Source organism: Choloepus didactylus, chromosome 13 (assembly GCF_015220235.1).
Source record: "Choloepus didactylus isolate mChoDid1 chromosome 13, mChoDid1.pri, whole genome shotgun sequence".
In the NCBI taxonomy this organism is placed as follows: Eukaryota; Metazoa; Chordata; class Mammalia; order Pilosa; family Megalonychidae; genus Choloepus; species Choloepus didactylus.
The window spans coordinates 60,582,441-60,608,860 of NC_051319.1; the positions used below are offsets into that span (position 1 = coordinate 60,582,441).

A 26,420-nucleotide genomic window follows, 5' to 3' on the forward strand; every position below is an offset into this window, starting at 1 on the left:
CTGTTGCTATTTATTCAGAAATTAACTAAGAAATAATTGGTGACGAGTCAGTAGATGTGACAACCAAAAAAAAAGGCAATTTTCAGGTGGAAGCCTGAAAAACAGTGATAAATAATATAATTCTTTAGGACGTCCACTACTGTTTGGAAAGCATATGCATTTTTATAATAAATTATGAATTTCAGGGAATTTCAAATTGTCCAGTTGCATTAGGCTATGAATTACAAATACTTTGTAGTGTCATCCCAGGTGTAGTTTCCCAAAAGGAACATTTACAACATTAAACTTCTCAAAATCAGAAATACTGTTAGACATATGTATAGTTCAATTTTGCAAAATAACATATATGGTAAAATATGACTAAAATAAAACTTAAATGCTTTAGGAAAAAATAAGAATCTACTTGTAAAGTCGCCTATGGGCACTCTCTAGGAAGAGGTTAGCTCTCAGAGAGAGATGTGGGAATTCAGACAGCTTAAAAGGAAAACTTGGTGCTCTCTGTGCCTCTCCCTCTGGATTTATAATCCCTCTGGGATCTAGATTTGGAGAGATGCATGTCTAACAAGCGATGAAGAATGCTATTTTGATAGACTGTATATTATTGCTGCTTTTTCCTCTTTTATTCAGTTAGGATGCTTTTGGCAACAAGTATCAGAAACTGAATTTAAAATGTCTTATATAGTGGCTCAGCAGCTTCATCAAAGACTCAGGTTTTTCCATCTTCCTGCTCTACCATTCTCAGTTTCTCTCAAGCTTGTGAGTTGCCTGCAACAGTAGAGGGTTCTCACTTGCTCTCGTGGGTTGAAAGACTACGAGGGCTGGCTCTATTACACACCTGCTGATCCATCATGGTAAAAAATTTAACTGTACTGCTGAGTACCTGTGCTGGTTTGCATGTGTTATGTCCCCCAAAATGCCATGTTCTTTGATGCAGTCTTGTGGGGGCAGATGTATTAGTATTGACTAGATTGGAATGTTTGGATTAGGTTGTTTCCATGGAGAGGTGACCCACCCAACTGTGGGTAATACCTTTGATTAGATTATTTCCATGGAGGTGTGGCCCCACCCATTCAGCATGGGTCTTGATTTAATCACTGGAGGCCTATAAAAGAGCTCTGACAGAAAGAGTTCGGTGCTACAACCAAGAGATACATTTTGAAGAATGCACAGGAACTGAGAGAGGAGCTGGAACCCAACCTGGGATCAGCAGATGCCAACCATGTGCTTTCCAGCTAACAGAGGTTTTCTGAACTCCAAACGGCCTTTTTCCAGAGAAGAGTTCACAAACCAGAACAGCACCATAATATGCTCATATATAAATAACATAGGGTGAGATGTGAAGTGTTAATTTTTGGTGGTAACTTGAGGCATGGAGTGATAAGTTCTAGTTCTTTTCCTGTGTAGCCAGCAACTGTGATGGTCCCTGTGCTGGGGCTGAGGGTGGAGCTCCCCAGTGAACCTGCTCAGAGGAACACTGAGACTTGACCACTTGGACTGAGCAGATGTTTGCAGATATTCAGTGCTATTATGAAGGTGAGAGGAGGAAGTATTCTCTTCTGTTCCAAATAACATGCAGGCATTCTTGTAGCAGGTGCCCCCCACTTTCCTGCCCTATATTGCCTGGCTAGGGTGGGTGAATTTGGTGAAATTAGAAACAGGGAAAAGGGGAGGGAGAGGGAAGACTGTAAGGAATGGAAGAAGCTTGAATTGTGACCAGTGACTGAGGAAATAATACCTGAGTTTCACTGAATATTTACTAAAGGGATGATTTTCCACTAAAATGAAAGTGACCTGAGTATCTGGGAGTGTTGGGATTGTTTTCCATGGCCAAGCAGGAATGTGGCCTCTTAAGGGAAATTAACTTCTTTCAGAAAAATTAAGAGCTTAATTTTCCCACACATAAAATTTAAAATGATCCAATTCATAATTATATCTATATATAAAATTATTTTTATACATAAATTATACACATTTATATGATAAGGTCGAAATAGCATACATCTTATGCATTTGCCAACAAGCTCATTTACCTCTTTGCTAATAACTAGACCCTGATTTCTTTCCCCCATTCTCATCTGTATACTTTGAGTGAAGTTCAGGAATGGATCACAGCCCTTTAGAGTATTGAACTACGCTAGTTGCTGTGATTGGCTCATAGATGGGCACATGATTCAATTAAGGCCAATAAGATGAATAAGACTTTATCTAGAGAGACTCTTGTTCTTTCTCCTTGGACTCTAAATTAAGGAACGCAGGTTCAGGAGTTTCTGCTGACATCTTACTATGTCCTAATGTCTGAGGCTGATGCCAGTGCAATAGAAGGCAAAGCGAGGGGGTAGATAAAGCTGAGTGTTTACAGCATTGTTTGGGTTCCTAATCCAAAGAAGCCTAAATTCAGCCCTGCCCCTGGATTCAAAGTTGTGTGTATTTCTTGATTAAGCCAGAAGTTATCTTCTGTTACTTACAACCCAAGGAATCTCAAGTGAGAGTTCCATTTAACAGTTTATTTCAAGTCAATATTCTTCACCTGACAAATGACGGGATCTTAGCCCTTCCCCTTTCCTGTCTTTCTGGAAGACCCTGAGTGGAGGATTTATGCCAATGCTTGCACCTACTCTTCTTGTTCTAGCCATAGTTCCTATCATCAATCTGAGACACTACGTTTTTTTTTTTTACTGTTGTCTGCCCAAACCTGCAGTGCACCAGCAGTCTGTCCTGGCTACCCACCTAGTGGCAATGACTCACCCTTGACCCCCCCAAGCTCCTTTTGGCCTCTTCTTCTTAACAGGCCAGCACCAGGACCTCTTTACCGTCTTTCCTACCTCTGAATTTCACTTTCTCACTCCTTTATTTGGCCGGTAGGAAATGCTTTTCCCTATTGCCTCCTGCTCTTTATTTGTTTTTTAGTGGTGGTAGTAGGGGAATCTTTTACAGGAGTCTTAACTCCTTGGCGAAAATTTTTCTTTAGTATCCCATCTTCCCCCACAAATGGCTGGTTTGGATAAATCAAAGTGCAGCCTCCAGCTCTAAGAGTCTTTTCTCCCTTTCAACACACAGGTCCTGAAGCTGAGACTGGTCTTCAAGGAGATTAGCAGGTAGCAGTGGACCCCTTAGTAATTGAGATATTCAGCACCAAGTGATATCTCCATTTCAACATGCATATCATCCTCTGCTTGTTACAGTATAGACAGTAATTCTTAGGAAATGTATACGGAGACATCCTGATGATGATAATCTGAAAGCATGGTGGTATTGCTTACAGAGATTTATTAAGCATTATCCACACCAAGGAGGGGAGTGGCCACTTTAGTAAACTAAAGCAAAAAAATTACATAGTAGCAGGCTCCATGTTGAATTTTCTCCCTGCATATGAATTTCTAAGTGCCTTCTTTCATCTCCCAACTAGAACATTCAGTCTATAAAAACTTGTTATGATTCATGTGCATGCTCCTTTTGTTCTTCTGGTAATAGTCACACAAGCTGCTATCTAGCTTTTCTTTCCTTACATAAGCTGTTTGAAAAAAGAAAAGAAAAAGAAAATGACCTATGTCTTGCAGAGGATGGTTAATGTCACTCAAGTGAAGGATATCTGGGCTGCTGTAGACTCAGGGTAAGGGAGGAAAAGGGCCGCTGTTCTGGTGAAACGTTGCCTTCATCTCCAACAAACAGCTAGACTCGGCCTCTAACACCACGATGAAATGCTGCTCGCCCTCAGATCATGGGGAAAGAGGGGCTTTGCTGTCCTAAGGGGCCTCTCTTTCTGGAGCTGAAAAGGTCATAAAACAACCGCTAATGCTTTTTTTAACCTCTGTCCCCTTCAAGGCATAGGACTGAGTATTGTTTTTGTTTGACTCATGACAAAATACAACAACTTCTAGTTTCTCAGCCACTGTGTCATTTATTATGCTCTACATTTTATGAGTTCTGATCCTTTATCATGGAGATACTGACTCAGGAGTTATATTGAAGCTAATGCTTTTCTTCTGAAAGCAGAAACAATATATTATAAATGGCTATGAGTTAGACTATTTTCTGATATCTTCTTACCTTTGTTTCAAGAAAAATGGCATTCATCATAAATGTCTGATATGTGCCTACTGAAACATCCTTACTCCTTTATGAAAAAAATCTGGTGTTTGGCTTTTTATCATTATTCTTTTTTCATCATGGCTGGAGTATTGAATGAAAGGCTTTGGTTTCTAAATTTAAATAATTGACTTTAACCTTCTTGTTTACCTATATGGGTTTTCATAATGTGATTTTTTTATATGTAAACTTGGCTAGGCTACAGTCCCCAGCTATGCAAATAACATTAATCTCAGTGTCCTGTGAAGAGCATATGTGATTATAGTCCATCATCAATTGACTTTAAGTATGGGAGATTACCCCTGTAAGTTAGATGGGCCTGATTCAATCAGTTGAAAGGCCTTCAAGTCAGGGCTAAGGATTGAGAGAAAGAGAAAGAGAGAGAAAGAAAGAGAGGAGAGAGAGACGAAGAAGAAAAAGACCTGCTTGTGCATGGTAGCTTAAGCGATTTCCTGTGAGTTCTAGCCTGCGAGTGATCTTGTCTCCTGACAGCCTGCCCTACAGATTTCTGAGATGCTTTTGCCAGCCTCCAAAATCGCATATGCCGATACTTTGTAATAAATCACTCTTTCTTTATCTATTTATACTATCTGTATCTATCATCCACCTATCAATCTATCTATCATCTATCTGTCTGTGTGTCCATCCATCCATCCATCCATCCATCCATCCATCCATCCATCTGGCTTCTGTCTCTACTAACAAATGCTTCAAAGTGTGGAAGAGACCTTGCAATTGGGAATAACTTACCCCAACACTCCACAGGCAGGTGTGTAGCTGAATATGACAAGAGTGGTTTAACTCTGACAAATGTAGGAATAGTAGAGCCTCTTTCAGGTTTTGAAATTTGGCTTCTTTTTTGGAAAGAGAAAAAACATGACTTTAGCCATTTTCTGGAATGCGGGGAGCCTACACTAAGCTGCTCTCCTTGTCTTGTCTCAGGGATACACACATGTAGCTCTCCAAAATACCCAGCTTCCTGCCAAGGCTGATTATGTCTGGCAGCCCAGGGGGGCATTGATGTGAAGGAAAGCTCTCATATTTCATCTTCAAAACTGAGGGTGAAATGTGGAAGCTTTTCCTGTTCAAGGGAAAGCTGCAGGTGGAAGTGCATATCCTCTGGGGAAAGAACATCACAATTTGTTATCAGCACAGTTACAGTTAGTTTCCGTCTTAACTACAGGTTACTACAAATGTGGATTAAGGAATCTGTAGAGTCTAAATGAGTATATAGAACTTGAAAATGTACATCTGCATATGATTTGGCCATAAGTTTCAAAGGAAATTATGCTTTAATTCTTACTGTTTTTTTCAAGAGAAGCATTAAGTTGACCTGAGGATAAGTCCTAACTAGGGGAATTCTGCTCCTGGGAGATAGTGAGACAAAGGCCTTTGAAGATTTTTGAATGTATTGAAAGGCTGTAATGGATAGATACTATTTTTGCATTCCTCCTTATGCTGGAAAAGTACTCCAATTTTCCTTTGGAAATTAGATTCTCTATTCTCCAGCCAGTGTCCAGATGAGGTTCTATAGGGTGGAGCATGTCATCCCAATTTACCATATTTGTTTCAGGGAAAGGCACCTGACCCAAGTGGGCCATTTGGAGTGAATTCTTTGACTTGCAGGGGACATCCCTAAGAGAGAGGCTCTTGATTTTCTGCTGGACTTGAACTTGAAGGCTTGGACAAGCTATCTGGCCTCCCTGTGGAGCCTGAGAGTAAGCCATCACATCAGGGTCTAGGGCAGAGAGAAGCACAGAGCCTGCTCTTCCTGACATAGTTTGAGGTCTGGGATCAAGCCGTGCATCAACTTTTAATCCAAATGATCCAATAAATTCCTTTATCTTCTTAAACTAGCTTGAATAAGATTATTGTATGACCAAAGTGACTTAACTGATATGGTGATGGACTAAAAGGAAAGGAAAGAGGCTCCTATCTTCACTCTGTTGAAGACAATATAGGGTTCATATGGAAAAACAAAAAGAAAATTTACTATATGGGGTTACCATGCTTCAGAAACTGAAAAGCTCACAAAAAGTATACTATATATTGAATGTTAGTGCCTGCAGAATTAAACTATAAGATACAAAGGGAATTAAACTATAAGATCCAAAGGGAATATCAACACAAGCATTTATGAGATACTGATCTTGCAAAACAAGATTAATAGAAGACAATTTCAGGGTTTATATGTGTGCATGTGTGTGTATTTGGAAAGCATTATTTCCCATCTTTTTAGAACTTCCTTCACTCCTTTCACTCGTATGTCTTTTCCTCAAATCATTTGTAAAATAATTGACTTTAGTTTAATTTCCCTAAAACTGTGGAATGCTAAATGTCTGGAGCCAGTCAGACTGGGTAGCTTTGAGAATGTAAGTTATTTCATGTCACCAAAACTCAAATTCTTCATTTGCAAAATGGGCATAATAATATTTACTGCAAAGAGTTGCTGTGATGATTAAATGAAATTATGATTTAATTTAGCGCAGTTCCAGGAGCATACATGTTCAGTGAGTGATAACTTTCATGTGATTTTTATTCATTGCAAAATTCAATGATTGAAGATTTAATTATTACTCATAAGTCATAAGAAGTTTTCTTTGTGGTTAGAAGTTTCTCCTAGCTAGGACTCATAGTTACATTGTTTCTAACATGGTATTTAATACTTGATAAAGGATATATATATATAAAATTTTGTAGGGTATAACATTTTTGAAATTTTTACTTAGTCAAAATGATACATGCATATAGTTAAAAAATCCAACCACATTAAAGTTTTACAATAAGGAACAACAGTCTTCTGCTCCATCTTTCCCCATCCACTAGTCCTACTCCCTAGAGGAACTTCTTTCAATCCTTTTTGCTGTTTCTTTCCCCTGATATTTACCACTATCTTTCTAAGTATTACATTTATACAGCTCTTTATTGGTTTCTTTCCTCCTGACTTTCTACATGGTAGTTGTATAATTAGCTTTCATGCATCACTCTTTCCTCCCTGCTCTCCTCATCTGTGCTATGTATTTATTTCATAATTTTTTGTTGTTAATTATAGTTAGGCTCCTGTGGTGCTTCCTTCTGGGAGAATAGTCTTACTTGAGTGGAGCACATCCTGTGTATATCCCTGAAGAAAAAGTGCGTGGGAAATAATTTTTTGAGAATGTAGCATCTAAAAATGTTTTTAGTCTATTCTCACACTTGAATCACATTAGCTTTAGTATAGAATTCTAGGCTGAAAATAATTTCTCCTCAAAATGTTGGAGATATTGCTCCATTATCTTCAGTTTTTAGTGAGAAATACATTCTTATGCCCAGTTCTTGGTATTTGATGTGTACTCCTGTACCCCACCCCACCTCTCTGTCCTTGTTAATGAAATTTCCTTATGATGTACCTTTGAATTATTATTATCATTCTCTTGTATTGTGCCAGGCATTTAGTGGGGGTTGTTCCCTTGGTAAGATTGATCATACTCAGTGAACATCTGGGAAATGGAGGCCATGAGGCCCTTATGATTGGGCAGTAGTAAAGTAAACTTGACCTCTGGGATGGATGTGAATTACTTGATGGAACAAACTTTAAGCCCAGGCAACTGTTGGCCATGCTCAATACCCAGGCTCTTACTCCTCAGTATGGGTTTTGGTAAAGAGGGCATGAGGAGAACAATAAGATTTAATTTGGTTCTTTTACATAACCTGCTCTGAGTATGTCAGTTGTGTATAGCTCCTGATTCAAATGAGTTGTTTTCATATTATCACCTGTATATTAAGTTTTCTTTCTGCCACTCATGACTACATTTTAACCTGTCTTATCAATTTGAGACATTAAGAAGAGTCACATTACGTATTTCATTTTCAGTCAACTATGTATAGCTTGCCTTCAATGACAGGCAAACCCAAGGGCTGTAGTTAGAGCTGCAGAAAAAAATCAAAGGACCTTTTGAATATTGCATAAGCACGTATGGGATTCTCTGCATTAGCATCCTATGAGAATGATGGTGATCAGATTGTTCTGAGGCAAACAAATTATAGGAAAGCTTTTGCCAGAATCCATTGTAATCATCTTCTGTTACCCGGGGACTGTTTTTATTCCGGATGCCTGTAATTAATTCCACATTCAAAGCCTGTTTTCTAGTAGAAGAAAGATAGGCTTCTTTCTAACTTTTTAAAGAGTTAAAGGTGGGAAAGTTTCTTAATTTATTTTCTTGGAGAAAACAAAATATAACAAGGCAGCACTAAATCCTTTTTAAGGATTTATTGAAATGTCAAACTCTGGGGGACTGAAGCTCTATGAGGGAAATGAATAAACAGCCGATTAGCATTTAGACAATATTCTTTCATTGTTTGACTATAGAAAATAATGCTGAATAGAATTAATTTGGAATTTGGCAGGAATTTGAATAATAGATGTAAAGCATGCAAATAACTGAGTAAATCTGAATCTTGTAGGAACATTTATTGGAATACATTAAGGAATATCATGACCACAAAGATTCTTTTGGATGCTAAATACAAAGCAACAAGAAAGAAAGAGTTTATATTTATCCAATAGTTTTCTGGAATAAAGAAAGAGTTTTTTTTTTTTCTTTTTAACTGGGATTTTTTTTTTCTTTTTTCTTTTTGTTTTTTTTTTTTAGCACCAAATTCAGTTGAGAACTAAAATCCATCATGGTAATGACCATGTAAAACCATAATTTGTTGGTGATTTGTACAGGCTAGAGTAAAGTAAGTTCAAACCCTGTATGTCCAGTTTCTGTCGAGAATAGATAAGGAATGATGATCTCCCTAATTACTTGGAGTCTTTGGATCCCTTTCAATAAAGAAAGGGTACATTATTAAAATAGAAAGTTTTCTTCTAGACAGGGATCTATTCACATAATTTAATTACTGCAGTTTATTGGGCATAAATTGTGGACTTTTCAGCTATTTCCCATTTTCCTTTTAGATCTAATTAGAACTAGATGTCCTATTTAAATATATATTTGCATAGTTATATTAAATGGAGAAACTTAAAAAATAACCTAAATTAGGAAGCCATTTATTTTACTGATGAGACTCCACACTATGCCATGACTTGGTCAGATTATACAACTGAATGGGATTTATTTACTTTATTCAACCTCCTTCCTGTATGTTATGGCCTTCTGGAGAATTGTGGGCAAGTTCCTTCATTTTGTGCCTTGAGATTCTGAGTCTTTATAAAATAGCAGTTCACTTTTACTTCTCAGGTCACTCTATCTAGTAGAAAGGTCTGGAGTAAACGGAAGTGAGTTCTGCTGAATATTGTGACAGCACCTAAAAGGCCAGACCACCGATAAGGGGGGTAGTGATAGGAACAAACCACAACTGCCCAGATGGTTGTTTAGGTGAGGAGTCATGGTCTTAATAATGTTGACCTCCGTTTGACTTCCTTTCTCTTGACTTCTATTATTCTGAGTGGGCATCTGTGATGGGGGTACCCTTGCTGTGCCTATTTTCAGAGGGGAATGCAGAGTAGGCTCAGGATCACTGGAGCCTGGGCCTGGCAGGTGTGGTTGTCTGACAGCCATCACCTTCACCTGATGGCAGTAACCCCAATTGCTTAGGAGGAAATTGCTTAAGAGGAAACACTTGGTCTTCTTAGTGCAGCCACTGCACAATCTTAAAATGCTAAATAAATCATGAATAATGCAGAGAACAATTGTGTGATGTGGAATAGTGAGAGGTGATGGGCTGGTGGCATTTTATCCTTTTCTTTCCCTCCCTCAGTCCTTTACTTCTTAATTCTCCCTCACTTCCTTTCTGCCCTCCCTTATCTGCCTTTCCTTTCTGCTTCCTGTCTACTTCTGTTCTTGTGCCAAATGGCTGTTTTGTGATATAGACATAATTTACTATAAACATTTAGTAAAAATTGCTGTTTCTAAAGCCAAATCTCTTTAGTGAATTTGTCATTGCTGTAATATCCAAAAATGAATGAGGGAGAAAAAAAATGAGACCCCCCCCCCCTCCAAATCCATTAATCTCATGACCTAATCTGATACTGTAGTCTTTGTCCCTTGAGTGCAATTACATTATTTAGGCATAATAATAGTATTTTGAATTTATAGATCTCCTAAAACCATGAGTGGAATTGAAGGCCTATCACATTAGTGCAGATCTCTCTGGATAAAAAAGCCATTTGAGTTAGTACATTTCAGTGCCCAAGGGTTTTTCCCAAGTATGTTTGAGCATGAGGTAGCCATATATGTATCGCATGTATATTTGGTTATTTAAATGCTGAATGTAAAATTGGAAACATTTAATTTCCTTAAGGCTGTGTAGCAGCACAAAACAACTATAAAAAGGAATTCAAAATCAACAGAATTTCTTTCCTCTGTGATTTGAAAGAAATTGTTTTTTGAATGTGTATTGCTAGCCAATGCTGGCTAGACCTCAGATAATTTATCACGAAAGATCCAAAGATTCAAACTCTACTTGTTGAGGAACTTAAGAGGAAGAACCTCCCTTTGTAAGGAGTGTCTTGATGTTATAGTTGAAAATCTTTCATTCATTATCACATTCCAGTTTAGTGTAGCCATTTAACATGTGTCTGACTCTTCAGCACCTAATCCCCCTCATATCTTGGGAGAATTCCAAACTATGTGTGGTCTTGTTGGGGCAGTGTCTACTTCCCACTGTAGAAATGCAAAAGGCTTGGTGCTGTCTTTCTCTGATCCTGATAACATGACCTGGACATGATCTAGGCTCAGCTGATTGTATGTTTGTTCCTGTCAAGGATTTTAAATCTTGGATTAGTGAAAAAAAAAGAAAGTATAGATGGGTTTCTTTCAAGGAGTGGCAGAGAAATGGTGTGTCCAATGGTGGCTGTATCCCAGCATGTTGTTACTGCTAAAAATGATGTAATTCCAGTTTCTTGATTTTTCAGAGATATTTTTTTTCTAAGCCCGATCCTTAAGTTTCCATCAATTCTGTAAGTCCTCTATATTTCCCCAATAAATTTAAAGTTTGGTTACAGAGCCAGAATTAGTATCTGTGGTAGATAGAAATACTGGCCTCAATTCTTTTTAGTTACTGAAATTGTAGTTATTTTGTTTCACAAATAGCTAAAAGTAACTCAGACAATAGACTGTAGTTGGTTAGAAATGATTTCTTCTATGGTTAAGTGATAATTTAGTCACATATATACATACGTTTATCACAATGAGAAAAAATGATTTAGAAAGAAGAATTTTTTTTTTTGTCTTTAAGGGGTCACTAAAGAGAATAAATGTGCTTAGATTTCTTTTAAATAGTTTTCTGAAATAAAAGCATGCTTTGATCACAGTGGAAAATAATTATTCAACATCTATTTACTACTTCAATAAAAGAAATAAAATGTTGATGCTACCTTCACAGTTAAAGGCACCTGGCAAATCTTAACTACTCTATAAAAAGACTAGGGGGAATGTAAAAGAGTAAAGTCATTTGGGGATTTCTCGAGATCTAGATGATTGGACATAAATTGCAAGGTATTAGGTAAATGATAATAATAATAGCAAACTAGGTATTAGGCACCATACAAAGATTTATATATATATATATAAACTCATAGCATCATATTTTATCTATATTTTCTATAGATAATTTTACTGCACTAAGCAATAAATGACCTCCATTCAGCCATTATTAAGTAAAAGACTGTGACTGTTCTTATTTTATGGTTCCAGGCAAATAATCAGAGATACAATAAATGTGATTTCCTAGTCTTGCCAGTTGTTAAAATAGCATCTCCAGGATTATACTAGATGCTTAAGATAGATCTTCCCAGGCTAATTTTAAAGTGTATGTAATTATTGAGGGACAGTAATTCCCACAGAAGCCTCAGCCTCTGAAGTGTCATTGTAGGGTAACAGTTTTACAAATTCATAAACATTAAATTATTATGAAACAATCTCATATAAAAACTTGTTAAGAGGCAGCTAGTCTCTTACAGGCTTCTTTGATGAACGTTAATATGTCCTTCATCTGGCATGATTTATGAAGAACATCCACTTCCTGTAGAAAAGTGTTCTGGTTTGGAATTAGCATCAAAATTTATTTCAGAAGTATCAGTGCTTTGAGATTGTTCTGAGAAAGTTCTGGAAGAGAGAATACTCCACTTCTATCCATTTGAAACATCTGTTTTACCTTCTCTTCCTCTTCTTCCACCTCACTTGTCAGAATCTGAAGTTTGCTTTTGAGGCTTTGCGTATTCCTAGTCATTGACTCTGTGGTCTCCACTATTTTATCTGTTTCTTCCTGTAATAATGCCAGACCTTCTTCATTAGCTCTGTGCTGTGCCCTTTCCATTTGCAGTAGACTTGACACATTAGTTATATCTTTCAGCTTTCTGGGACGGACTTTCAGCATTTCACACAGTTGTAGCAATCTTTCTTTAGGAGCTAAGATGATATTGGATTTGTTTGTTTTCTTTAATTTGTTACTCAATTGCTATTATTAATGATTCCATCATAGATTGCAAATACTCTACTCTTTGAAAGAGGTTAACAGATTTTTCTCTTGTTGTATGCTATCTTTACCTGTTTAAAGATTAGTATGCCTTGTTCCTGTCACTTTAGAAGATAGATGCTTTGGCTTTTTTAAAAAATTTTGTTCATTGTGTTTCTAACCTCTTTCTCTGACAACTCCATTTATTCATCATCAGTTTTTCTTTTTGGATTTATTTTTAAATTTTGAGATTTTTTTCTTGAGTCCATTCCCTAAGTCATCGCATTTCTGCCTACTTTCCTATTCTTTTGCTGTTGCCATGAGAAATGCCCTCTTAGCCTTGGCCCTAGAATGAATACATGTGGGGTGGACCTAAACCTAACCTGCAATGAGGAGCAAAGTCCCGCTGGATCTACAGCTTGAAGGGCTACCACCCAGCCCAGCCTAACCCAGATTAGCTGATCATTAGATGAACTACAGATGTTTGAGCAAACCCAGCTGGGATTAGCAAAGCAAAGCCCTTTCCCCCAGAACTAAACTCAAGATTCCTGAGAAATACTTGGTTTCTGTTTTATGTCACTAAGCTTTTGTGGTTGTTTTGTTTTGTAGCATTACCGTGGCAATAGCTAACTGATACATATTTCTTACATGTAGCTGAAAGTACCCCAGTTGATTTAGACGACATGAAGCAAGTGTGTGTGTGTACATCCATATGCATGTGTGTACACCATTCATTGCCATGCTCATTTGCATTTCTGGGTCTTTCCATTGTCTGGAATTTTCTCTCCCAGATATCTGCCTGGTTTGCTTTCTCCTTTCTTTTTGTTTTGGCTTAAGTATCTAACAGAGATGCTTTCCTCACCTTCATATAAAAAAGAATGTTTTCTTCTATCTTATCCTCCTGATCATCCTCTATTTTCCTCAAAGCACTTATTATGACTTATCATATATTTTTTCATTTTATTGTGATGACCCCTAATAGAATGTAATGCTCCATGAGGGTAGGACCATTGTCAGTTGTGTTTTCTGCTGTATTTGCAGAAATCAAAACCATTCCTGACACATAACAGGTGCTGAATAAATATGTTTTGAATTGCATTAAATTACATTTATCCATGATGTCTCCTAAAATTCCATGTTAATATTTCAAGACTGTCTTTTGGGTAGCATAAACTGAAGTAAATTTTAACTTGTATCAAAAATTTAAGAAACAAAGTTACAGAAAATTGGATATTAAAGTACCCCACATTAAAAAAATTATCAAATTAAATCCTGTATATCCAGGGTTGATGAGTAAAATTATGAATTTAAGTGAAAATAAAATACAATATTATGTTTAATTTAAAGTGATTTATAGAAATGAGTTGACTTTTAACAATCTAATGAAGAATAGACTTGTCCTGATAAAACAGATTTAAAAATATAAGCACAATTATAAGTTCGGAAGGTGTATTTAGCATTAATTGGTATCTATAAGGAATATTAGAAAGTACAACTAATTATTTGCACAGTTATTACACTGGAAGCATAATTTGTTTTACATTCTTGGAAGAAAACCAACTAGCCTAGCGTTACCAACCCAGGATAAGTTAGTCACTACACATGGTAACTCAAGACTCCAAACCACTTCCATCTATAATAGCATGATTGTACAAAGTGATGTATTACAAAGAGATGGAACTAAGAGGGTGGTCCAGCCTTCCTAAGGGAGATAGTGCTAGCAAACCAGGAAGGAGTCAAAGAATGGCATAAGAAAGGGAGGGGAGCTTAGTTTTGTATAAATATATAAATCTAAGTGGGTCTGTTTGAGGGCTTATCTAGTCACTTGCCAGGGTGATGAATTAGTGTTAGCAGTTCTTTGTTTTGCCCCTTCTACCAGTTGACAGAGCTTCAGGGATTGGTTCTGAAAAGGGAGATGGTAGAGCTGTTGCAGCTACAATAGTTTGTTAACTTTTTAGAAACTGGTTTCTAATTCAGCACTGATACAGGATGTGACTATTCCAACAAACAAGTTTGAGAGATCAATCCCCAAAGTAATTAAGTAAAAAAAATTTAAAGCTTGAACTAGTTTGACATTTTAAAACTATTTTTATTATTATTTTTTTTATTAGAGAAGTTGTGGGTTTACAGTAAAATCACATATCAAATACAGGGTCCCATATACCACCCTATTATCAATACCTTGCATTGATGTGGTTGTTTGACATTTTTGACCTGATGTATCAAGCACTCTTATAAAGAATTAATTGATTTACTTATTTGAATACAATCATAGCTGCAGACACACTTTTTCTCTATGATCCTTCTCTCTCAGTGACTTTAAGAGCCAAGGTAAAACAGACAAAGAAGAATGAATAGACTTGAAAAAAATTTTTGGCAGACAGTAATATGGGTAAGAACAATTTTTATTTTATCATGACCCCTCAGATACTCTGTTCCTTTCCTTAGTACTTTTAATACAGTGGATACATCTAGGAGGTAATTTGCAGTTCATTCATTTTAAAAAAGTCTATTTTTCTTAGAAAAGAAATTAGTCTGAAATAAATACATGCAATTGCTTTATTCTGTCACTATTTTTATTTTCATTGTCTGAATATTGTGCAAAGCATTGACATTTTTTCTTTCTCTTTTCATACTTTTAAAATAGGTAGAGAATTAGCCTGTAAGCATATAAAGGAGACAAACTTTAAATGGATAAATATATAAAAATTCATTCTTAATTGTATTTTAACCGAACATTGCTAAAATCTAATAGTCTCCACTAGAGGCTGGAGCATTAGCAATATGACAGAGGCATTTTTAAATTATGATTTTAGCATTAGAGATTTCTGTGGTGTTCTTTTATCAAGGATAAGGATAGCAAAATAAAGAAAAATTGTGAGTGATGTTGGATTCATCTCAAATATGCTCATATTCAGGCTTAAAATTATAAGAAATGCAAATTTCATGGCAATTACGATTAGCATACTCAGAAAACAACACATCCTGGGATTAAAACCTTCATATTTTAATACTTGGACATGTAATACAGTTTGAGTATATAATCATGGCATTGTTAGATTTTTATACATAAAAAACAACCTTCATGTATTGTTTAGAACTGCAAATACTCAACAATCATCTCCATGTCTTCCCCTAGTAAAAACAATATCTGTTCCTTTGACTTGGTAATCAGCACACAATGATTTATCATTTCTTTGTGCTTTTTGAGGCCCTCAGCAAATTGTAGACCCATATTTTCGGGAGGAACAGCTAGAATACATTATGAGGGTAAGGCTGACATACCAGGCAACAAATAAGAAAACTAAATGAGGGTTTTTAAGAGTCTATCTTCAGTGCGGGGGTGGGTTGCTGTTCAGTCTTTATGGGAGCCCCATTCTAATTTTCAAGATGGAATTGTTTGGGATTATTTTCTCTTGATATTTGAAAGAGAAAGTGGAGCGAGCTAGCCTTTAAACTAAATAGCAGAGTACTCATGGTTGGGGTGCACAGGGAATTGTTTTTATTCTCTGCTGTCCTCCTGTCTGGATGAGTTACACTGGAGTGTGTCCCTTAGTTCTTCCTTTTGTAAGAAGAATGCAATCACTCATTTACAAAGCTTTGTTAATTGTTATAAACACACCAAGAACTTATTGAAGTAATTACATAAAACTTTGAAGTATTATCCTTTACCTTAAGAGTGTTTTGATTTTTGGATGGTCTGGATCTTTACCAATATCATTCTGTTTTGAAAACAAACAAATACTGTTTTAAAGATTAGTATTGTGGAAAGAATTGGCTCCCCAAATCAAGTTCTTTTTTGCTCCCAAAATTTTGGCAATTCTTGAGTGAAAGCTAACTCCAGGAAGGGTGGTTTGAAACTCGTAGGAATGACACTTAAACAGCTGTGGCAGATTGAGGTATGTATCCCAGAAAAGATGTGATCTTAATCCCATTTCTGCAGGTATGAACCCATTGTAAATAGGACCTACTGAGCATGTTATTTTTAGTAAATCTGTGCCCAAATGAGTCAGGATGAGTCTTTATCCTATTACTAGAAGCCTTAAAGAAAAAGCCATTATGGGAAGGAGCCACAAGCAGGGTATCAGTGGAAACTGGAAGAGAAAAGAGAGGACATGGCCTGTGCATCACCATGTGTTTTAGTTTGATAAAGCTGCTGGAATGCATTATAGCATAAATGGGTTGGCTTTTACAATGGGGATTTATTAACCTACAAGTTTACAGTTCTGAGGCTGTGAAGATGTCTAAATCAAGGCATCAGCAGGATTATTCTTTCTTCCTGAAGAAAGGCTGCTGGTGACCTGGGACTCCATTGTCACGTGGGAAGGCACATGGTGGCATCTGCTGATCCTTCTCTCCTGGGTTTCATTGCTTTCAGCTTTTGGCTGCTCTGACTCTCAGCTTCTCTGGCCTTTCTCTCTTAGCTTCTCTCTGTGGCTTTTTTATGTGCATTCTCTTGGTCTTTTATGTTTTTTAAAGGACTCCAGCAAGAGGATTAAGACCCACCCTGAATGAGGTGGGTCACATCTCAACTTAAGATGTCACTTACCGAAAGTTCCTACTTATAATGGGTCCATTATATCATTAAAAACATGATCTTTTCTGGGGTAAATAACAGCTTCAAACTGTCACACCATGTGATGTGAACACCACACAAGGATCATGGGCATGCAGCACTAGAATGCAGCAGTCTTTGGGGAGAAAGCATAGCCTTGCTGACACCTCAGTTTTGGACTTCTTCTAGCCTCAAAACCGTGAGTCAATAAATTCCCATTGTTTAAACCAATCCATTGTGTGGTATTTGTCATAGCCACCTATAAGAAAACAGCTCATCAAATGAATCAGAAATTAACCTTCATTCTGTTTTCATACACATGAAAAGTTCCTAATGGTTTTTGCCCTAAGTTAGACTAACTACTATAGACTCTGAAGTCCCTTATAACAATTCCTAGCCACCTCTTTTTTCCCCTCCCCATCTTTGAGAGGTCTGTAGGGTGAGCCCTTGAAAACAGTAAGTTACAGTAACAGAATCAAGTTGTTTCTGTGACAGTTTAGGATTCAGAAAATCTGTTTGAATCCTAGTTCAGTCACTAGCAACGTGACATCAGACAAAATCACTTAATCATTATGGGCTTTATTTCTTCATCTATAAGATGGGGTCTTATTTCTCTCTGACAGAATTGTGGTAAGATAAATGAGTTTAATATAAAGCATTTTGTACTGTGGCCTGGCCTATAGTAAGAATTAAAAATGGGTAGGTATTATTGTTGTTGTATTGTTATCTATTACACTAAAAATTAATTAACTGAGTGAGTTAATATGAACCGTTGCTTACATTAGTAAATTTCAGGACATTTTGTTTCTCAAAATGTTTCACTATTCATACTTGCTCTTGAATCTGTCCATTGTTTTCTTTTACTAGTTTTGTTAAAAAGCTGTGGCTACTTTTCCTGATATTTTTCTGATTTTTTTACTAATTGTTTAGTGAATTATACCAATTATTGATAGCCAAGAAAAAGCTTCTGTAAGTTCAAAAGTTTATGTCTGCTGTGCTGTGACTCCTTGTTTTTAAAGAATAATGGTAAAAGGCTGATGGTTAAGCCCTTCCTATCTGGTAAGGTCATTGAGGGTTTTAAGAGGGGGGATATTGTTGGTTCTCAACCCTGGCTGCATGTAAAACTCATCTGTTTGGGTCCCACCCCCAATTTCTTTTTTTGAAATAAATTCAAAGTTACATGAACAGTTGCAAAAACAATACTAGCCCCATACACAGAATTCCATCATACCCTGACCCCCCCTCCCCCGGTAGCTCAATTCACCGACTTCAGCTTGTTGTCACATTGCTATTTCTTTCCCTCCCTCTCTCCCTCCCTCCCTCCCTATCATCCATCATCTATTGCTCTGTCGTCTGAACATATGAGAGTTAGCTGCACACATCCTTGAGCATTCACTATAATTTGCGTATACACTTCCCATGAACAAGAACATTCTTTCATGCAATCCCATTAAGCGCAGCTAAGAAGTACAATAGATTCAACAATGATAAAAAGCTTACATTCTATATTTCCTTTTCCTTATGTCTCAACTGTGTCCCTTTGAGCCACCTGTCCTCTATCCTCCTGTCCTATCCAAGTTCATCCTTAGTATTCAGTTGTCATCTAGTTAGACTTTTTTTTTTTTTTTTTCAGTTGTGGAAACATATATACAGCCTAAATCTTCCCATTCCACCCCCTCCCTAGCCTTCCATTAGTGGGATTAATCACATTTAGAATGTTGTAATGCTCTTTCCCACCATCCATTACTAGAAATTTCCCTTCACCTCAAACAGCAATCCTACACTCATTTCTTAACTTCCCATTGCCCCTTCCCCCATTTCTCTTAACCCAAACTCTACTTTTCATCTCTATGGTTATATTCTCTGATAATTTCTTTGTGTTTACTGTGGGGCTTAAAATTAACCTCTTAAAGCCATATCAATCTTGTTTTTCTTTGATACCACCTTCACTTCAATAGGGCACATAAACTATGTTCCTATACTCCTCCATTCCCCCACTTTATATAGTTGTCTAAAATTACATATTTTACATTGAGTTCAAAACCACTGATTTGTCCTTAGAGTTTGTGTATTTTATATCATGTAGGAAGTAACTAGTGGAATTATAGTTCAAAAATTATTGACTTCTATTTGTATTCCATTGTGGTTGGAGAATGTGCTTTGAGTATATTCAATATATATTTTTTTAAATTTCTTGAGGCTTGTTTTATGTCCCAGCCTATGGTCCCTTCTCGAGAAAGATCTGTGATCACTAGAGAAAAGTGAGTGTCCTGGTGATTTGGGATGTAAGGTACTGTGTATGTCTGTTAAAATTCTCTATATCTCTTTCTCCTTTCCCGTCTCTCCTCCAGTAGGGCTCCCCTCAGAATCTGAAGTAGGGCAGGTCTTTCATTGGCAAAGTCTCTCAGCATTTGTTTGTCTGTGAAAAATTTAAGCTCTCCCTCAAATTTGAAGGAGAGTTTTGCTGGATAAAGTATTCTTGGTTGGAAGTTTTTCTCTCTCAGAGTTTTAAATATGTCATGCCACTGCCTTCTTGCCTCCATGGTTGCTGCTGAGTAGTCACTACTTAATTTTATGTTGTTTCCTTTGTATGTGGTGAATTGCTTTTCTCTTGCTGCTTTCAGAACTTGCTCCTTCTCTTCAGTATTTGAGAGTCTGATCAGAATATGTCTTGGAGTGGGTTTAGTTGGATTTATTCTATTTGGAGTTTGCTGGGCATTTATGCTTTGTGTATTTATATTGTGTAGAAGGTTTGGGAAGTTTTCCCCAACAATTTCTTTGAATATTCTTTCTAGACCTTTACCCTTCTCTTCCCCTTCTGGGACACCAATGAGTCTTAAGTTTGGACATTTTATTTTATCTGTTGTATCCCTGAGATCCATTTAGATTTTTTTGATTTTTTTTCTCCATTCTTTCTTTGTTCTTTCATTTTCTGTTCTGTGGGCTTCTAGGACACTGAGATGTTGTTCGGTTTCCTCTAGTCTTGTATTGTGAATATCCAGAGTCTTTTTAATTTGGCCAACAGTTTCTTTTATTTCCGTAAGATCTTCTATTTTTTTATTTACTCTTGCAATGTCTTCTTTATGCTCTTCTAGGGTCTTCTTTATGTAGCTTATATCCTGGGCCATGGTCTTCTTGATGTCCTTTAAATCCTTTGCCATGTTTTCGTTCCTCGATTGTAGATCTTTGATTAATTTTGTGAGGTATACTGTATCTTCTGACATTTTGGTTTGTGTGTTTGGATTTGGATTCTCCATATCTTCTGGCTTTATCATATGCATTAAGATTTTCTGTTGTTTTTGGCCTCTTAGCATTTGTTTTGCTTGATAGGGCTCTTTCAAGTTGTAAAGAAAAAGGGATATCAATCTAATTTTTCAGGAACACGGTTTGGTGATGTACACTTTCTCTAACTAACCAGCAGATGGCGTCTGTGAGTCACCTATATCCCTCAAGTCAGTTCTCAACCTTTTTTCCGCTTTGTGTGGGGAAATGATTCTTGTGGGTTCAGTTGGAGAACTCAGTTTGGGTTTGTTGCTGGAGCTGTCCACCCTCAATGTGGGGCATGTGTATGGGTAGCCAGGGAGGAAGTGCAGTTCTAATGTTTAAATCCCCCAGGATCCTGGAGATTCAAGGCTGCTGCAAAAGTCTAAGCCTTCATTTCAGTTCCACCCCAGCCTTCCTCTCTCGCTGATCCATAAACCACCAGACTTGGCATAGCGTCCCTGGGTTCTCCGAGCGGATCCCCCCTCCCAGCCGCGCTCCTCCAGTAGCTCAGCCAAGGGAAGGGTGTGCTACATCATCAGTGCGCACCGTCCTACAAGGGAAGCCCCGGGCCACTGGGCCATGCGGCGGCGCACTCCCAGCCCGAAGCAAAAATGGCTGAGCGGGGCGTCTCAGCCGCCTCCTCCTCACACCGTTCCTCCTACCCAGCTCCGGGACAACTGGCAGGGCTCTGGGCTGTGGACATGGCCCCAGGCGGGAGTTTATCCAGCCCTCCAGGGGCTAGCTGCTAGCCGCGGGGTTTCTTTCTGCTTCTGGCTCTCCCCTCTGTTCCCCCGAACCCAAGGGTATCTGCAGTGGGCTGTCTTCCCGGCCAGACAGCAAGAGGCCGGCCCAGCCCCCTCTTGCTGTGTTTTACTGCATGGTTCCCACAATTGCTAGTGGAGCTGCAACTTTTTTTTTTTTTTTTTTTTTTTTTAAAACAGCCAGCTGGTCTCCATATGCTGATCCCTGGCTTCCCCAGCCTGCTGCACAGCTGCGGGTCTTCCAGCCAGCTTACTCACTCGTTTCAGAATGCCGACTCCCGGTTTCACCAAGTATACGGCCCCTCTGGAGCTAGGAGCCCTCATCCAGTTGGTGCATTGCTGTAACCGGTATTCTAGGTCACTTTCTGGTTTTTAGCTAGTGTTTTTCATGGAGGCGTTTTTTTCTCCCTGTCTCAGCTAGCTGCCATCTTAGTTCCCCCCCACCCCCAATTTCTAATTTAATAGGTCTGAGGCTGGGCTCTGTCTTCGTTGGTTCTAAACATTCTCCAGTCACAGCTAATATGCAACCAAGGTTGAGACTCACTGGACTCTACGTAAAGAAGCATGGATAGTTCTGCAGAATAGCTCTTAGCGAAGAACACATCTTTGTTAATCTGTGCATGTTTTTCATAGAGGTTAAAGGACACTACCTAGCACTTGGGATTAAACCTTGTTTGTTTGTTTTTTATGTTGCTTTAATTTCATTCAACCCACACACTGGGGGTTTCAAATTCAATTGTGAGTATAAGGAAATTTTGTTTCCTTTTTTACTGTCAATGTTATGGTCATAAGTAGAAAGGCTCCTACCTCAAATGTGAGGATTAATTGGACTCATTCAAAATTATTGATCTTGTTGAACAAATTTAGACAATAGTATAAATGGCCCCTGTCTATGTGAGCACTAGTTTGACAGCCTTTCTCTACCTTTCTGAAGCTGCTGAAATGAAATTATTTTAGAAGTACCTAATCTTGGATTTGTTGCACTCTTTGGTTGGTATATCCACAAGCACCATATCCACAGATAAGGAGAACACGTGAGGGTCCATCAAGGGTGGCTCCTAGTTTGTGCCGGTTTGAATGTATTATGTCCCCCAGAAAAAGCCATATTCTTTGATGGAATCTTGTGGGGCAGACATAACAGTGGGGATTAAGTTGGAACGTTTGGGTTAGGTTTTTTGCATGGAGATGCGCCCCACCCAACTGTAGATGATAACTGATGGGATATTTCCATGGAGGTGTGGCCCCACCCATTCAGGGTGGGCCTTGATCAATGGAGCCATATAAATGAACTGACTCAAAGAAAAGAAACTCAGTGCAGCTGTGAGTGACGTTTTGAAGAGGTGCAGGCTTGCTAGAGAGGAACGTCCTGGGAGAAAGTCATTTTGAAACCAGAACTTTGGAGCAGACGCCAGCCATGTGCCTTCCCAGCTAACAGGTTTTCCAGACACCGTTGGCCATCCTCCAGTGAAGGTACCCGATTACTGATGTGTTACCTTGGACACTTTATGGCCTTAAGACTGTAACTGTGTAGCCAAATAAACCCCCTTTTATAAAAGCCAATCCATCTCTGGTGTTCTGCATTCTGCAGCATTAGCAAACTAGAACATAGTTGCAGCTCCAAGTCATGCCTTCCTGACTGTCCTGTAGTGGTCATCTCTGCCTCTTCATCTTGTGCATACTGCCTGGCCTCTCCTTTCCACTCTGGTTATTTGAGGGGTGCCCTTCTTCAAGGACAAGCTTGAATTACACTTTCTCCATAAAGCCTTCCCACCCTGACCACTTTCAGCCTCTGTAAACCCATTCTTCTCTGAATTCTTGTGTTCACCTACCCCCCATGATCCACAGTTATTCTGGGCTGTTGCATATACTTTTTGCATCTGTCTTTGTACTTAGCTTTAAACTGTTCCAAATTTAGGAACACCCTGCTGACTTCAGGTGTAATGTCTTATGCTTTAGTAAATAATCAATGTATGATGGTGGTGGCAAAGAAAAGATCTTGTTTGAGATAGCGGGAGAAGGATCTGGGCTGGATTTATTAGGGAAGACATAGGGAGGGCAGAAGTTGAAAAGAGATTCAAGAATGGCTAGAATTTGGATTGTTGGAGGAGAGAGCCTTCTACAAAGTGCTATTCTTGATCTGATTGGAATAATCTACATGCACGTGTGTGTGTGTGTATGAGTGTGTATACACATTCCTTTGGAGCCATCTGAGCTCCTAGACTTCTTGATACATGACTTCAGAATCTGTCCTGGTATTTACTGATTTACATATACCTGATACATACCAATTTACTAGTTTCCAGTCTCCAATATGAGAGAAAACACACAGCTTTGAACTTCTAAATCCAAAGGAATGCATGCAATTTTCTGATTTACAGACTCTCATCAGAGAAACTCTAAAGTTTGTTCACTTTCACTTTTCAATGACATGATAGGGGAGGAACGAATACTAGTACCATCTTACAGCTTTATCACTTGCTGTTTAAAAATTTGTAGTCCAGTCCCTTCCTCCATATGCCTTTTGAACTAGCTGTCTGGAATGTTGTATTAGAATTGAGAGTGGCAGTGATCTTATCAATATTTCATATTGCACATGAAATTAAAAGCCTTTAAATTAACTGAATATCAGAGATACAGCTGGAACCCTTGCTGGCATTCTCCAGCTCTGACAGCTACCTTAGCTATGATTGGAACATGGTGATACAAGAGGAGGAATAAATAAAATCAGCCAGTATGACTTTCCATTATTATGACATTGATGTTAGACAATGATACGGTCACCAGAGCATCTTCTTGTGCCTTTTACATTTGGGGCACTAGACTTTTCTGTCTATTTGTACAGACATTTATTTGTACAAAATTTAAAGCTTTCATTTCAGGTTGAGGGCTTTTAAGTTGTCCCAATATTTTTTCTTCTTTGGGAATGACTCAGCTTTCTTTGCCTTGGATCTGGCCTTCCTCCTAAATTTCCCTGTGCTTCTCTATTCAACATTAGCTGACTCCAGTGGTAAATTCAGCAATTACTTTTTATAATGAAGCTCATGTAAATTGGAGTAGGGTAGAGGCTTTTTCTTTTAGTGGGACTTATCTATTATTAAGTATACTTCAGTCATCCTTTCTGAATGATGAGATATAAGTCAGAAATAATATAATGTCCCTTGTCAACAGGCTTGATGAAAATGAAGCTTGGAAAATTTACGCTTCTCAATTTTTTTTTTTGGCAAGGCAGAATAATTTATTTGAAATCCTATTCTAATTTTCTATAACTTTTACTAAATCAAGATTTTTGAAGGTACATCAGCCATACATCATGAACATTTATTCATGTGCAGCTTGGAGCTGAATGGTGCTACCTTTTAGAGTTCATTTGTGGTGAATTTTTTAGGATAGTCATATTTTCATATATTATTTTCTATTGTATCTACAAATAGGCTCATGGATGTCATGCTATGTGTCTGGATTTTTAGTGTAGAAAATGTGGCTGTTGTGTTTACTACCCAGCTCACTTTCTTAAAAAAACTCAAATGATAGAATTAGTAATGGTGATTTTATAGGCAGTATGATACAATTTGGGAGTGAGGTGTGGCCCTTCCAAGTACCCCTCAATCTCTATTAGGTCCTTACTTTCTTTACCGTAAGAATCCCCAATTTTTAAAATATTATCTCAAAATCCTCATCAGTCACGTTATAATTTGGTGTGAATTTATAAATAAACTTCTATATGTTCTATTGTGTTTCTGACTATTTAAAAATGATTTAAAAATTTTAAGCATATTTTGGGAAATGTGAAAGAAGAAGGGATTGAAACACATTTAGAGATAGGTCAATAAATCAGTCTGTAAATGTTTTTAAAAATGGCATTGCATAGTGAACTGGTATGTAGAGAGTGGTGCAGAATGATTAGAATGAAGCCAAGGGAGGTTTCTTGGATTTGTGGATGAAGCTTATATATTGAACCATGGAAAGAGACATGGTTATGATGGTTGCAAAAGGGGAGGAGATCAGACTAACACTGGTCCTTGGTCAGACAGGAAGGCAGTGAGGGAGTGTGTGTTCCAAGATATGTCAGATATGAATATTCCTATTTGCAGGTGAAAGTCTATTCAAATTGGCTTAGTTTTTAAGAAGAATGTATTGACTTAAAAACTAGTTTAATTACTAAATTATTGATTCACATAATAGAAAACCCAGAGAAGGCATATTTGTGTCCAGGTGCATTAGTAATTAAATCAGAAATCTCTCTTTCTCCATCTCTTGGTTCTAATTCCCTGTGTTGGTTTCATCACCGGCTGGAACCTCCCCAGAAACTTCTGAGCTATTTTTTTTCTAGTTTAGCAACCCTAATGGGAAGAATGTACCCTTCCTAAAAGTTCTCACTAGTCTCTTGACTGATTCTTGTTAGTTCAGCTTGATTCATCTAGTCCTTCCTTATCTGTACACTGTAGTCAAGGCATGCAGGGATCTGACTGGACAGCTGTACTTGGGTGGCCATCTTTAGAGCTTAGGGTGAAGTCAGTCCCACCCACCCAGACTCCAATAACTGAGTGGGGACTGGGAGTGAAGAAGGGAGGTTCTGCAAAAGAAGATTGGGTGCTGATTACAGAAGAATGGGATAGGCTAGAATAGGCAAACTAAACAGAAGAGCACCAAAAAATTAAGAGGTCCACTGCAGATGGTTACAAATACTATCAGGATGGAGAATGGTCCTTAAGTCACTGAGGACTTCAAGGAAACTATAAAACAGGCACTGGTGTCTTTGTAGGAAAATCTGATGGAAAATTCTTCAGGAAATTATAGTGCTAATATTCAGTTGATGGTTATTAGGAGAATGAATAGCTAAATCAAATAACATATTTTCATGCAGATGTTCCAAGTAATTAGAAAAATGTGTAGGAAGATTGATCAAGCTAAAGGGTTTTCAAAGTTTTTTAGGGGAAACTTTTTGGTCCAAATTATTCATTCTTAGCAAGAGTGGGTGTATTTGTGAAAACAGAATACATCCTTGCAAAACAACATTTGTTTTTCACTCTTTACTGCATATATGTGCCAATCAGTAAAATTGCAATGCAGACACAAGTGGCTTCATTTTGCTAACAAAATACAGCAGGTTTGTTCAGAACAACTTAATTTGTCATGGAGAGAAAAATGTGCTATTACTGAATCCCTTGAAATTGAACCATAGACACAAACTTGTCTCTATTAAAGGGATTAACTTCATTAACATTTCAAAATTAAATATTGTTTGTGAATTTAAAGCTTTGTTTACTTATTTTCTAAATGGCAAAGAAAGACTTTTGTGCCAAGATATAGAAAGA

At 37.7% G+C, this 26,420-nt stretch overlaps 1 pseudogene; it reads right to left on the minus strand.

The window, feature by feature from the left end:
• Positions 1–12,006: 12,006 nt before the first annotated feature.
• On the minus strand, positions 12,007–12,794 carry LOC119507720 (annotated as a pseudogene).
• Between the last annotated feature and the right edge of the window lie 13,626 nt (positions 12,795–26,420).